General features: G+C 39.7%; 1 protein-coding gene across 1 annotated transcript in view; it reads left to right on the top strand.

The window, feature by feature from the left end:
- Positions 1 to 14,295, top strand: part of LOC133540590 (adhesion G-protein coupled receptor D2) — a 313,842-nt gene that overhangs the window by 298,390 nt on the left and 1,157 nt on the right. The window lies entirely within an intron of this gene.

Genomic DNA, 14,295 nt, shown 5'->3' with positions numbered 1-14,295 from the left:
ACACTGCAAACACTGAAATCTAAGTAAGATTAAATATCTCAAATAAGGGTGATATTTGCTTATTTTTTGTCTGATAAGATCATTCTTCTCACTAAGCAGATTTTATGTTAGAGTGTTTTACTTGTTTTAAGTGTTTTGGTCCTAAATGATCTCAGAAAGATATTACAGCTTGTTGCTGACATTTTATGACCTATATTGAGTAAAACATGCTTGAAACTAGAATATCAACTAATGAAAAGCTGTGTCATGAAAACTCACAAGTATAAAACTACTGTTTTAAAGTAGTAATGTTTTACTCCAAGCAGGAAAAAAAACAAACATGATCCCGAGCGCATATCGTTATGTCAAGATAATGGCTCTAGCATTTACTTAATTTAAGAATGTTTTTCAACATATTGAGCAAAAAGGTAAAATGTTTTTTCTACCAAGAAAAGTGCATTTGTTGTTAATGAGAATATACTTATTTTAAGGTATTTTTGGGTTCATTGAGGCTAGCTAATTTTACTTGTTTTGGAAAGTTTTGACCAGCTGAATTTTCTTTTTGTATTGGCAGATCATTTTGCTTGGTTGAAATAAAATACCCCTCATTTTTGTATTTTTTTTTTTTTAACACTGACTTTTTGCAGTGTAATTACTGGTTTGCAAAAAATATTTTTAACCCAAATAGTGGAAATGAGATAATCTCCCACGGCACACCAGACTGTATCTCACGACACACTAGTGTGCCGCGGCACAGTGGTTGGAAGAACACTGTTCCATTCTAATGTAGTTTGGCTAGTGATTATAAAACTTTTTTCACCGGATACTGCCTCAAAAAACACTTGGCTCTCCAAGTGCCACCAAAACTAAACAATATTAAAACACAGTTGAGTAGTAGGTCTGAGTATTCATTAAAAACAAGGCAGAAGTTTTATTTAATGTGTATGTTTACTGTTTTTTGGCCAAATTAACATTGCACACAATGCCTAAACATAAATCAACAATGATGGTCCATACAGTACATGTTTACAGACTTCTTTTGTGTACCCCTAGACCAGGGTTCGGCAACACAAAATGTTAAAAATACAACAAAAAAAATCTGCCTGGAGCTGCAAAAAATTCAATAAGTATTTAATAAGTGTTATAATGAAGGCAACAAATGATGTAAGTGTCTATATTAGCCTACTATCAAAGGCTGACGCAAATCTTCGTTGACAGAAATGTTGTATTTTATTTCTTATCCTACACATTTTTGCAAATTTGGAAATCATTAGTAAAACGGAGGCTTCTCATAGGATGAGATCATTTCTAAAAATGACTGGCTCAGAATGGCCAAAAGTATAGATTTGTGTGTCCAAGTTAAAGGAAACGACAGCCCGTCTTCCTCTAATGGATTTATTACAATCTTTGCAAGCTGGGTAACATTTGCTGTGGTCTGGAACAACATGCCACACAAACAACTTTGAGAAATGCAGCCAATATTACATACAGATATTGTGTCATAGCCATGCAAATAGAAATTAAATACACAGAGGACATATGTAAAGGATATTGAATGAGCTCAAATATGTCTACATGGGACCCGCTCTATTCTGCCTATAAAACCTTTAAAAAAACATCCCAACATCCCCATTAAGGTTTTATGTACATGATGTAAGTACATACATAATGTAGTCACGGGCACATTTATGACAACATTTAATATTTCCGTAGTTTGATCAATTTAAGCATATGTGGCGCTTTAATTTAAAAAAAAAGCTTCTAATGTTTTCTTTTTTTTTAACTACCACTCTGATTATCACTCACTGCAGACTTCATGAGAGCCAACAAACATAATAAAACATCACTTACTGCACAAGGTCTGCCGACTGCCCGGGATGTTCATATATTCCCATTTAAGTGAAGAATGCCCCATAACCCCCGCAAAGGAAAGTAAGGTGGAACCAAGCGTCTTTTCGTGTTGTTCTGGCCGTATCCGGGTCTAAACTGGCTGTCAAAGTGTACTAACTTATCGGAATACGTTCGCATCCTTCTACTATCCAGGTGAGAGGCATGATTTATGATCTCGAATGAAACTTGACGAGCAAATGAAGCGAAGAATGATCATGTCGATATTGGCTCACACGCTTGTCATAACGGCGCTGCTATAAATACTTCATCTGCGTTAGCGCTTATAATAACAAAATCACTAATGCTTGGTTAATATTCAAGTCATGAAATGTAGATGGAGTATTGTTGGTGCTTTTTGGAAGGTTATTTATTTATTTATTTATTTATTTATTATAGCCACACTTTCGACCGCCGACGCCCGCTATCCATGCTTGACTGACTCGCTCGGCTACATAGGCTCTGCTATGCTAACACTTCCGGCGGTGGGCGCTTCTTCGCTGGTGTTCAGCGGCTTCTTCTTCCGGTCGGCGGACTTATTCTTTTTTTCTGGTCGGCGGACTGGGCATCGAAACTAGGAATCGAAATTTAAACTTTCGAACGATTCCGGGAGAATCGGAAAGTTAGTCCCGGTTCCAATCGATACTCGATACCCAACCCTATTTGACATTATTTCCACATTCACCCATTCGCACACTGATGGTGGGAGTTGCCATGCAAGGCGCTCACCAGGACCCATCAGGAGCAAGGGAGAATGAAGTGTCTTGCTCAAGGACACAACGGACGTGACTAGGATGGTAGAAGGTGGGGATTGAACCAGTAACCCTCAGATTGCTGGCACGGCCACTCTACTAACTTCGCCACGCCGTCCCCATCAATTCATGGTCGTAGCATACAGCGTGATGGTACAATTTTGCCATCGCCATGTCTTTCAGAATGATTGTGAACGATAGGCAAAATTCCCCCCCAAAAGTGTAGTTCTTCTTTGAGGCCACGAAAAGCCCAGTTGTGACAAATAGATCGCCTATTTGTTAGATATTTGCTCGCGGTTGGCTGTGTTATTGCAGTGGTTCTCAACCTTTTTTTAGTGATGTACCCCCTGTGAAGATTTTCTTAATTGAAGTACCCCCTAATCAGAGCAAAGCATTTTTGGTTGAAAAAAAGAGATAAAGAAGTAAAATACAGCACTATGTCATCAGTTTCTGATTTATTAAATTGTATAACAGTGCAAAATATTGCTCATTGGTAGTGGTCTTTCTTGAACTATTTGGAAAAAAAGATATAAAAATAACTAAAAACTTGTTGAAAAATAAACAAGTGATTCAATTCTAAATAAAAAGTTCTACACATTGAAGTAATCATCAACTTAAAGTGCCCTCTTCGGGGATTGTAATAGAGATATCGATTGATTGATTGATTGATTGATCCATCTGGATTCATGAATGTCAGAGTTAGTTTGTAACGCACCCCAAAATGCAGAGAAGGAGGCAGGCCTTGAGGAGAAAAACATGATTTAATTAAACACAAAGACATAACCAAAATAAAAGGGGTACAACAAAAAGCGTGCACGAGGTGGATAACAAACTAAAACAGCTAGCATGGGAGCTAGAAAACAAAAGGAGCTTAGCATGGAAGCTAGCAAAAACAAAAAGGGTCTAGCGTGGAAGCTAGTGGGTAGCGAGCAGGAAAACAGAAGCCGTTACGTGTTGTACAAAGACAAATTTAAAGCAGGGAACAAAAGACAGTTAGCTACAAACTGCTACCGAAATATAGTTTACCGCTACGCTGCAATGACACGACAGAAGCGACAATACAATACAGAAGCATCACATCTCATCTCCCCGGATTATAAACAACCTAATGTAAATAATCAAATGTACTTCTAATGTATATACTTGTTCTTATGTTATCTGAACTCACTATGTTCTCTACTGGCTGTACATATCCTACTAAGTAAGACCTACACTGTTTCAATGTCCACATTTCTCTGTTGATGCAATTGTTGATGACTGAAGTACTGATATCAACCAAAGCTCCTCATCCCACCCCCCGGATTGTAAATAATGTAAATAATTCAATGTACATACTATGATGATTAACCTGTGTGATGACGGTATTATGTTGATAGTATATATTTGTACCATGAATTAATTACGTGGACTCCGACTTAAACAAGTTGAAAAACTTATTCGGGTGTTACCATTTAGTGGTCAATTGTACGGAATATGTACTGAACTGTGCAATCTACTAATAAAAGTATCAATCAATCAATCAATCAATCAAAGCGACAATACATGACAATATTCCAGCACAGACTGGAGGAGAAATCAGATCTAAATAGGAGCGAGCTGATCGACACCAGGTGTGGCCAGGTGCCAATCAGCCGCATCCAAGAGGACACAGCACTCAGGTAGAAAGACAGGAAACCAATAAAATAAGAGCGCTGACAGGAAACACTACACACACAGAGGGAAAAAAGACAAATGCAGAGGTAAAAACTAAAACATAGTCAAACTGTCAGGGACATGCCTGAAAATGAACTTAATTCTAAACATTTCTTCACAAAAAAAAGACATTTTTAACATCAATATTTATGGAACATGTCCACAAAAAATCTAACCGTGAAGACTGAATATTGCATTGTTGCATTTCTTTTCACAGTTTATGAACTTAAATTCATATTTCGTTGAAGTATTATTCAATAAATATATTTATAAAGGATTTTTGAATTGTGGCTATTTTTTAGAATATTTAAAAAAAAATCTCACATACCCCTTGGCATACCTTCAAGTACTCCCAGGGTTACACGTACCCCCATTTGAGAACCATTGAGTTTAATGATCAGTTAAATAAAATGACATGTTTTATAATTTAAAAAAAATTAACACTTATTACCAGCACCCACCGCGACCACAATAAAAGGGACAAGCGGTAGTAAATGGATGGATGGACCACATGAACAAACACAGAATTCCTGGAAATTATTCCACAATCGATTCAAATGTGAAAGTTACCCACATTCAAAATATGAACTTAAATCCATATTTTGTTGAAGTATTATTCAATAAATATGTTTATAAAGGATTTTTGAATTGTTGCTATTTTTTTTAGAATATTTTCAAAAAAATCTCCCGTACCTTCAAGTACCCTCAGGGGTACGGGTGCCCCCATTTGAGAACCACTGTGTTAGATCTTTGCTCACGGTTGGCTGTGTTCTTGCATCTTTTGGTGCGGAAATGAAACGATCACCCCCCTGCAAACTTCCCCGTTTCAGTTTTGTTTCACTTTAGAGGCTTTTTTTTTTTTTCCAGGCTTTTGGGCCGTTTAACTCTGACGCTTACTCTGTTTTTTTTTTTAGGTCAAATGACAAGACTGACCTGTGACCTTTTTTTTAATCGTGTTTCGCAATTGTCAGCCCCTTGTGTTTAAACAAAACCTGTGTTTATTTTTTTTTTTTCTCCCTTCCCTTCTACCTGAAGTAGCATGTTGTGACATTCAGGTTCTTACAGTGTCTCTCTCCTTTGTCGATGCCTTCAAGCTCTCCCTTTGACACTGTCGAGGCAAAGGTCAAGATTTTATATGCAATCAAGCGTTCACCTTCGCCACGCTGCTGAGCTCTGGCGAGATTAGGCCTTTTGTGTCCCGCTCTCTCTACACGCCGGGTTAATTTTTCCCCACAATGGAGCCAAGCAAATACAGACGGAGTGTGTGTGTGTGTGTGTGTTTTTTTAAAAAACATTGGTGCAACCGTTTTAACAGAGCAACTCCTATTGAATTAGATGACCCCCCCTGCTTGCTAAATGGATTTTTGAAGTGGCTGTAGTTGGAGGCTTTCAATTGGATGCAACCTTGAGTCCTTTTTTTTATGGGAGCTCTGTAGGATTTAAGTGCCAGTATAACATGAGCACGACTGAATGCGCGCTCCTCATTTTTTGAAATTGAAAAATCTCCAGAGGCTCACCCTATTGTGCAGACAATTAATGGAATGCTGGCAGCGAGGTTCAGGTGCTTAAAAGTTGTATTTTTCTCTACCGCTATCGCCCTCCTTTTAATTACTTATAAAGGATAATCATGGTGGAAAAAAAAAAAAGAAGCATCATAATGCTGTAGGCTTCCTCTTCATGCACAATGATGTATAATGCATGCTTTGAAATAAAACGGCAGCGGCCTTCAAACCATTCCATTTCCAAACCTCTGTGTGTTTGTTTAGCATGCGGCGGTGAAGCTTTTGCATAACAATGACGAGCGTCCCCATTAACAATGCTCGCCTATTCATTTAATCTTTACATGTGTAAAGTTTGTCCATCAGGTCGGCAAACAATTATATTTACTGTTATTAGTGATTTGAAAGTTGGCTAATTGCCTCTCTAAAGACTTGGTGTGTCGGCGAACCATCACTTTTTACATGGAGGCAGATGAATTCCGATAAAAATATACTTTTGTCATAATCATTAAATGTATATTCTGATTTGAAGTGGTGTGGGACGTATAGCAAGATGATATTAATAAATGCCCTTTACAGTCAACCTTAAGTTTTCAATAGTCGCCAACTCCAAAACCTAAGGAATTTTTGCCAATAAACAACAATTAAAATCCAATTGATCAGTTTCATACACACAAAAATATTACCAAACAATTTGTGGTGTCAAACACTTAATTTTATACATCCGATTGATAAAATTTTTTTAAAAATGTTTTATTGGTACTAATGATGTTTAATTGCAGGAATTTTTGCACTTTCCTGAAGAAATCGATAAAGTACTATCTATCTATCTATCTATCTATCTATCTATCTATCCATCTATCCATCTATCCATCTATCCATCTATCCATCTATCTATCTATCTATCTATCTATCTATCTATCTGTCTGTCTGTCTGTCTGTCTGTCTGTCCGTCCGTCCGTCCGTCCGTCCGTCCGTCCGTCCGTCCGTCCGTCCGCCCGCCCGTCCGTCCGTCCGTCCGTCCGTCCATCCATCTATCTATCTATCTATCTATCTATCACCGATTGTGAAAGTTCTCCCACTTAAAATGATGACGGAGGTCTGTAATTTTCATCATAGGTACACTTCAACTGTGAGAGACAGAATGTGAAAAAAAAATCCAGGAATTCACATTGTAGGAATTTTAAAGAATTTATTTGTAAATTATGGTGGGAAATAAGTATTTGGTCAACCATTCAAAGCTCTCACTGATGGAAGGAGGTTTTGGCTCAAAATCTCACGATACATGGCCCCATTCATTCTTTCCTTAACACGGATCAATCGTCCTGTCCCCTTAGCAGAAAAAACGCCCCTAAGCATGATGTTTTCACCCCCATGCTTCGCAGTAGGTGTGGTGTTCTTTGGATGCAACTCAGTATTCTTCTTCCTCCAAACACGACGAGTTGAGTTTATACCAAAAAGTTCTATTTTGGTTTCATCTGACCGCATGACATTCTCCCAATCCTCTGCTGTATCATCCATGTATCCATTTCGGTATGAACTCAACTCTTCGTGTTTGGAGGAAGAAGAATACTGAGTTACATCCCAAGAACACCATACCTACTGTGAAGCCTGGGGGTGGAAACATCATGCTTTGGGGCTGTTTTTCTGCTAAGGGGACAGGACGATTGATTCGTGTTAAGGAAAGAATGAATGGGGCCATGTATCGTGAGATTTTGAGCCAAAACCTCCTTCCATCAGTGAGAGCTTTGAATGGTTGACCAAATACTTATTTTCCACCATAATTTACAAATAAACTCTTTAAAATTCCTACAATGGGAATTCCTGGGTTTTTTTTCACATTCTGTCTCTCACAGTTGAAGTGTACCTATGATGAAAATTACAGACCTCTGTCATTATTTTAAGTGGGAGAACTTGCACAATCGGTGGCTGACTAAATACTTGTTTGCCCCACTGTATATATATATATATATATATATATATATATATATATATATATATATACATGTATATATATATATATATACATATATATATATATATACATAAACTTTTTCGCACACTTGCGAAGTGAAAACCATTTTAGGTGACTACCTCTTGAAGCTCATCGAGAGAATGCCAAAAGTGTGCGAAAACGTAATCACATCTATATATGTATGTATATATATATATATATATATATATATATATATATATATATATATATATATATATATATATATATATATATATATATATATATATATATTTGGACACAACTTCTCATTCATGCGTTTTTTTCATTTTCATGACAATTTTCAATGGAGATTGCCACTGAAGGCATCAAAACTATGAATGAACACATGTGGAGTTATGTACTTAACAAAAAAAGTTGAAATAACTGAAAACATGTTCTATTTAGTTCCTTCAAAATAGCCACCCTTTGCTCTGATTACTATATGTAATGCAAGTAAGAAAATAACATGCAGTTAGAGATATTTTGTATATACATTGCATGTATATATATTGTATAAATATATATATATATATATATATATATATATATATATACGTATAATACAAGTGAGAAAATAACCTGCATTATTACCATTATCAAAGAACATTAAACGAAATGTATGTATATATATATATATATATATATATATATATATATATATATATATATGTTTTCTCACTCAATGCCTGCCTCCCTTTCTGCATCTTGGGGTCCGCCACCAACAAAGTTTGACACTTTGTGACTTCAATAATGAATATGGCAGTGCCATGTTGGCATTTTTTTTCCATAACTTGAGTTGACTTATTTTGAAAAACCTTGTTACATTGTTCAATGCATCCAGCGGGAAATCAAAACAAAAATAGGCATAATAATTTGTTAATTCCATGACTGTATTTATCAGTATCGTGTAAAGATCCGTGCTCGGATCTTCTCATATTATCGTTTATTGTTTCCATTGTTGTATCACTCCGTCGTTCTACCTCTTATTTCCCATTTGTTTCGTCACCATGGTCACTCATTAGTTCACCTGCTACTCACGGTCCCGCACACCTGCTACAAATAATCACCTTCCCTTTATAAGCCTTCCTCTTTTCCATCTTCTGCCTGGGACTCTAGTTTGCTCTCACGCAATTCCTACTATTTTCGCGAGCTCTCACGCTACGCACCTCGTTATTAGCTCACATGCTAAATGTTTTATTTACTCCTTTTTGTGTGCCAACGTGTCCGTTTAATTTCCTATTTTGTATCTCCTAGTTCTCATACTAGCGTCTTTGGTTTGCCTTTTGTTAGCTCCAGTGTTTTCGTTACAGCTCTCCTTCTGTTATTTAGAATAAATTGGCTATATCTTACCTTTGTTGTGTTCTTCGTTTTGACGCATCCTCAAGGGAATCGAACCCGGCACCACAATGCCGAACAGGCGTAACGTATCGGTTGATATCAGAATCGGGAATTAAGAGTTGGACAATATCGGAATATTGGATATCGGCAAAAAAGCCACTAACCTAATAAATAGGTTAGTGTTTTCTCTCTGGATGAGTCATTTTAGTTGATCAAACCTCCAAAAAATATGTATGATTTGTGCTGATATCATACCGCAGCAATATCGGAATGGGCCAATATTAATTGCTACAGCATTGCAAAAATGTATTTTTTGGTAGCAATATATTTGTGTGGTTTTTTTTTCCAGCTGTGTGTGCGTGACTATGCAGAAAGCGCATCTTAATAAACACAAGCTCACACACTTGCAGACACACAAAAGTACTGTAGGGTCTTCTTGGTTGATAGGAAGGAAAGTCTGTTTAGAAACGGAGAGCGTTGCATGTGTGTGTGTGTGTGTGTGTGTGTGTGTGTGTGTGTTATCTTGCTTTTGGCAAGTTATTTATGTGCGTTTTTTTCCCCCTTTTTTCTCGCTATCCATGCGGTTATCGTCGGACTCGACCCGTTTGGTGCCGCTGTCCACCTTGGGGGACGCACACAGCATGCATTTCTGAGTATTTTCACCTCAGGCTGCACTTGTTAGAGTCCGCGGATAAATTTATATACATTATTTATACAAATTCCGGGCGAGTGAAGGCAGGCGGGTTGAACACATTTATGGACAAGGAGGGCCCCGGCACTGCAAGCCAAGCTTGAAGTGAGCGCCAGCTGCTCGTCCGTCTCTGACCAGCAGGCTTTAGTCTGCATGAGAATATGCCAAAGAATACTTAGGCATGACTTTTTGATCGGATCTCAGTTTGTTGCCCGATATCCAAGCCAGTAGGAAACTGACCATCCCTATTGCGGGGGGTGGCCTGCGGGCCTGCCGCGGAACAGGGTGTTGCCAGGACCGGCGTCGAAGATAGCGACAGGTGCTTAGATGGCCCAGGTGGGCCTGGTTATCTAATCACTTGTCGCCTTTATTAGCAGCAGCCGTGATGAGACGAGTAGTTGGAGTTGGAAGTGAAAGGACTTGTTGCTGGGAAGCAAAAAAGGCTCGCACCTCCTGAGAACGAAATAAAACAGTGTTATACCCCGAATTCCTGGCAGTGTGTGGTGGTCTGAAGAACCCACTAGAGGGCAACCTCTACACCTATGAATTATGGTATTCAGGGGGGGGGCGCGGCCTGTGGGCCTGCCGCGGAACAGGGTGTTGCCAGGACCGGCGTCGAAGATAGCGACAGGTGCGTAGATGGCCCAGGTGGGCCTGGTTATCTAATCACTTGTCGCCTTTATTAGCAGCAGCCGTGATGAGATGAGTAGTTGGAGTTGGAAGTGAAAGGACTTGTTCCTGGGAAGCAAAAAAGGCTCGCACCTCCTGAGAACGAAATAAAACAGTGTTATACCCTGAATTCCTGGCAGTTTGTGGTGGTCTGAAGAACCCACTAGAGGGCAACCTCTACACCTATGAATTATGGTATTCAGGGGGGGCTTGGCCTGCGGGCCTGCCGCGGAACAGGGTGTTGCCAGGACCGGCATCGAAGACAGCGACAGGTGCATAGATGGCCCAGGTGGGCCTGGTTATCTAATCACTTGTCGCCTTTATTAGCAGCAGCCGTGATGAGACGAGTAGTTGGAGTTGGAGGTGAAAGGACTTGTTGCTGGGAAGCAAAAAAGGCTTGCACCTCCTGAGAACGAAATAAAACAGTGTTATACCCTGAATTCCTGGCGGTTTGTGGTGGTCTGAAGAACCCACTAGAGGGCAACCTCTACACCTATGAATTATGGTATTCAGGGGGGGCGCGGCCTGTGGGCCTGCCGCGGAACAGGGTGTTGCCAGGACCGGCGTCGAAGACAGCGACAGGTGCGTAGATGGCCCAGGTGGGCCTGGTTATCTAATCACTTGTCGCCTTTATTAGCAGCAGCCGTGATGAGACGAGTAGTTGGAGTTGGAGGTAAAAGGACTTGTTGCTGGGAAGCAAAAAAGGCTTGCACCTCCTGAGAACGAAATAAAACAGTGTTATACCCTGAATTCCTGGCAGTTTGTGGTGGTCTGAAGAACCCACTAGAGGGCAACCTCTACACCTATGAATTATGGTATTCAGGGGGGGCTTTGCCTGTGGGCCTGCCGCGGAACAGGGTGTTGCCAGGACCGGCGTCGAAGATAGCGACAGGTGCGTAGATGGCCCAGGTGGGCCTGGTTATCTAATCACTTGTCGCCTTTATTAGCAGCAGCCGTGATGAGACGAGTAGTTGGAGATGGAGGTGAAAGGACTTGTTGCTAGGAAGCAAAAAAGGCTCCACCTCATGAGAACAAAATAAAACAGTGTTATACCCCAAATTCCTGGCAGTGTGTGGTGGTCTGAAGAACCCACTAGAGGGCAACCTCTACACCTATGAATTATGGTATTCAGGGGGGCCTGTGGGCCTGCCGCGGAACAGGGTGTTGCCAGGACCGGCGTCAAAGATAGCGACAGGTGCGTAGATGGCCCAGGTGGGCCTGGTTATCTAATCACTTGTCGCCTTTATTAGCAGCAGCCGTGATGAGACGAGTAGTTGGAGATGGAGGTGAAAGGACTTGTTGCTAGGAAGCAAAAAAGGCTCCACCTCATGAGAACAAAATAAAACAGTGTTATACCCCAAATTCCTGGCAGTGTGTGGTGGTCTGAAGAACCCACTAGAGGGCAACCTCTACAACTATGAATTATGGTATTCAGGGGGGCCTGTGGGCCTGCCGCGGAACAGGGTGTTGCCAGGACCGGCGTCAAAGATAGCGACAGGTGCGTGGATGGCCCAGGTGGGCCTGGTTATGTAATCACTTGTCGCCTTTATTAGCAGCAGCCGTGATGAGACGAGTAGTTGGAGTTGGAAGTGAAAGGACTTGTTGCTGGGAAGCAAAAAAGGCTCGCACCTCCTGAGAACGAAATAAAACAGTGTTATACCCCAAATTCCTGGCAGTGTGTGGTGGTCTGAAGAACCCACTAGAGGGCAACCTCTACACCTATGAATTATGGTATTCAGGGGGGCGTGGCCTGCCGGCCTGCCGCAGAACAGGGTGTTGCCAGGACCGGCGTTGAAAACAGCAACAGGGGCGTAGATGGCCCAGGTGGGCCTGGTTATCTAATCACTTGTCGCCTTTATTAGCAGCAGCCGTGATGAGACGAGTAGTTGGAGTTGGAGGTGAAAGGACTTGTTGCTGGGAAGCAAAAAAGGCTCGCACCTCCTGAAAACGAAATAAAACAGTGTTATACCCCGAATTCCTGGCAGTGTTTGGTGGTCTGAAGAACCCACTAGAGGGCAACCTCTACACCCATTAATTATGGTATGTGTTTTGGTTACCATGGGTGCGGACTAGTTTCACCTGCCTCTGATTAGTGTGGGCTACTAATCAGAGAGCTACTTATTCCCGTTTTTCCCTTGTTTGCTTGACACAACATTTATGTCGGTACACTTTGCTTCTAGTGCCTATGCTTGTTATTTTTTTGATTCTTGTGCTAAGTTTTGCCTTGGCTCCCCGTGCAATCTGCATGTGCCTCTTTTTTTTGTACCTTGTGGGATTTGTGAGGAATAAATCATTTTCCATGACCTGTTTTCCCCATGGAAGGTCAGGATAAAATAATGTGTAATTGCATAAACTAGCATGTCGAAAATGTTCTTCCATCTTCTTCCTTCTTCTTCCTTCTTCCTCTTCTTCTTCATTCTTCTTTTTAAACTTTTTACTCTTCTTCTTCTTCCTTCTCCTTCTTCTTCTTCTGCTTCTTCTTTTGCTCCTTCTTTTGGTTCTTCTTCTTCCTTCTTCTTTTTAATCTTTTTCCTCCTTTTCTTCTTCTTCCTTCTCCTTCTTCTTCTTCGTCTTCTTCCTTATTTTTTTAAATATTTTCCTCCTTTTCTTCTTCTTCCTTCTTCCTCTTTCTTCTTTTTAATATTTTTCCTCCTATTCTTCTTGTTCTTCTTCTTATTCTTCTTTCTTCATCCTTTTTTTCTTTCTTCTTCTTGTTCTTCTTCTTCTTATTTTTCTTATTAGTATTTCTTCTTCTTCTTCTTTCTCCTCCTTCTTCCCTCTTCCTCTCTTCTTTGTCTTCTTCTTCTTCCTTCTTCTTCTTCTTACTCCTCCTTCTTCCTCTTTTCCTTTGTCTTCTTCATTTTTCTTCTTCTTCCTTCTTCCTCTTCTTCTTCCTTCTTCTTTTTAATCTTTCTCCTCCTTTTCTTCTTCTTCTTCTACTTTTTTGTCTTCTTCCTCTTCTTCTTCTTCTTCCTTCATCTTCCTTTTTAACAATTTTCCTCCTTTTTATTCTTCTTCATCTTCTTTTCTTCTTCTTCTTCTTTCATCCTCTCCTTATTCTTTCATCCTTTTTAATCCTTTTCCTCCTTTTCTTTTTCTTAATTTTCTTCTTATTGTCTTCTTTTTTTATCCTCCTATTCTTCCTTCTTCTTATTATTACTTTTCTTCTTCTTTCTTCTTCTTCTTTCTGGTTCTTCTTTCTTCTTCTTCTTCTTCTTCTTCTTATTTTTTCTTCTTCTGCCTTCTTCTTCTTTCTCCTCCTTCTTTCTTCCTCTTCTTCTTTGTCTTCTTCATTTTTTTCTATTTCCTTACTTCTCTTCTTCCTCTTCTTCTTAATTTTTCTTGTTGTTGTTCTTCTTCTTCTTTTTCTTCTTCATCATCTTCCTATTCTTCCTTCATCCTCTTCTTCTTCCTTCTTTTTCTTTTTTCTTTTTCTCCTCCTTATTCCTTCTTCTTCTTCTTCTTCTTCTTCTTTGTCTTCTTCCTCTTCTTCCTTTTTCTTCTTTTTCTTCCTTCTTCTTTTTCATCGCCTTAAGTGCAGCTCTTCAAGGTTTAAAGTGCCACCTTTACCATTAGCCAAAATAATTCCACATTGTTTCTGCTTGCAAGTGGGCCGTGTGTGTGTTGATGATGATGATGCCTCGCGACATGCGCCATCAGCCGGCTCATGAACAAAAAGTACCGGTATTTTTCAAATGCGGTATCGTACTTTTTTAAATTAATAATTTTTTTAATTCATTCTTTATTGGTACTGACACACTGTACAACCATAGGGGCCGGTATGGTGTCATT

The sequence above is a fragment of the Nerophis ophidion genome, linkage group LG22 (genome assembly GCF_033978795.1).
Source record: "Nerophis ophidion isolate RoL-2023_Sa linkage group LG22, RoL_Noph_v1.0, whole genome shotgun sequence".
Taxonomy (NCBI): Eukaryota; Metazoa; Chordata; class Actinopteri; order Syngnathiformes; family Syngnathidae; genus Nerophis; species Nerophis ophidion.
The sequence above is the reverse complement of the archived record's forward strand: the minus strand, read 5'-3'. Positions and strand labels throughout refer to the sequence as shown.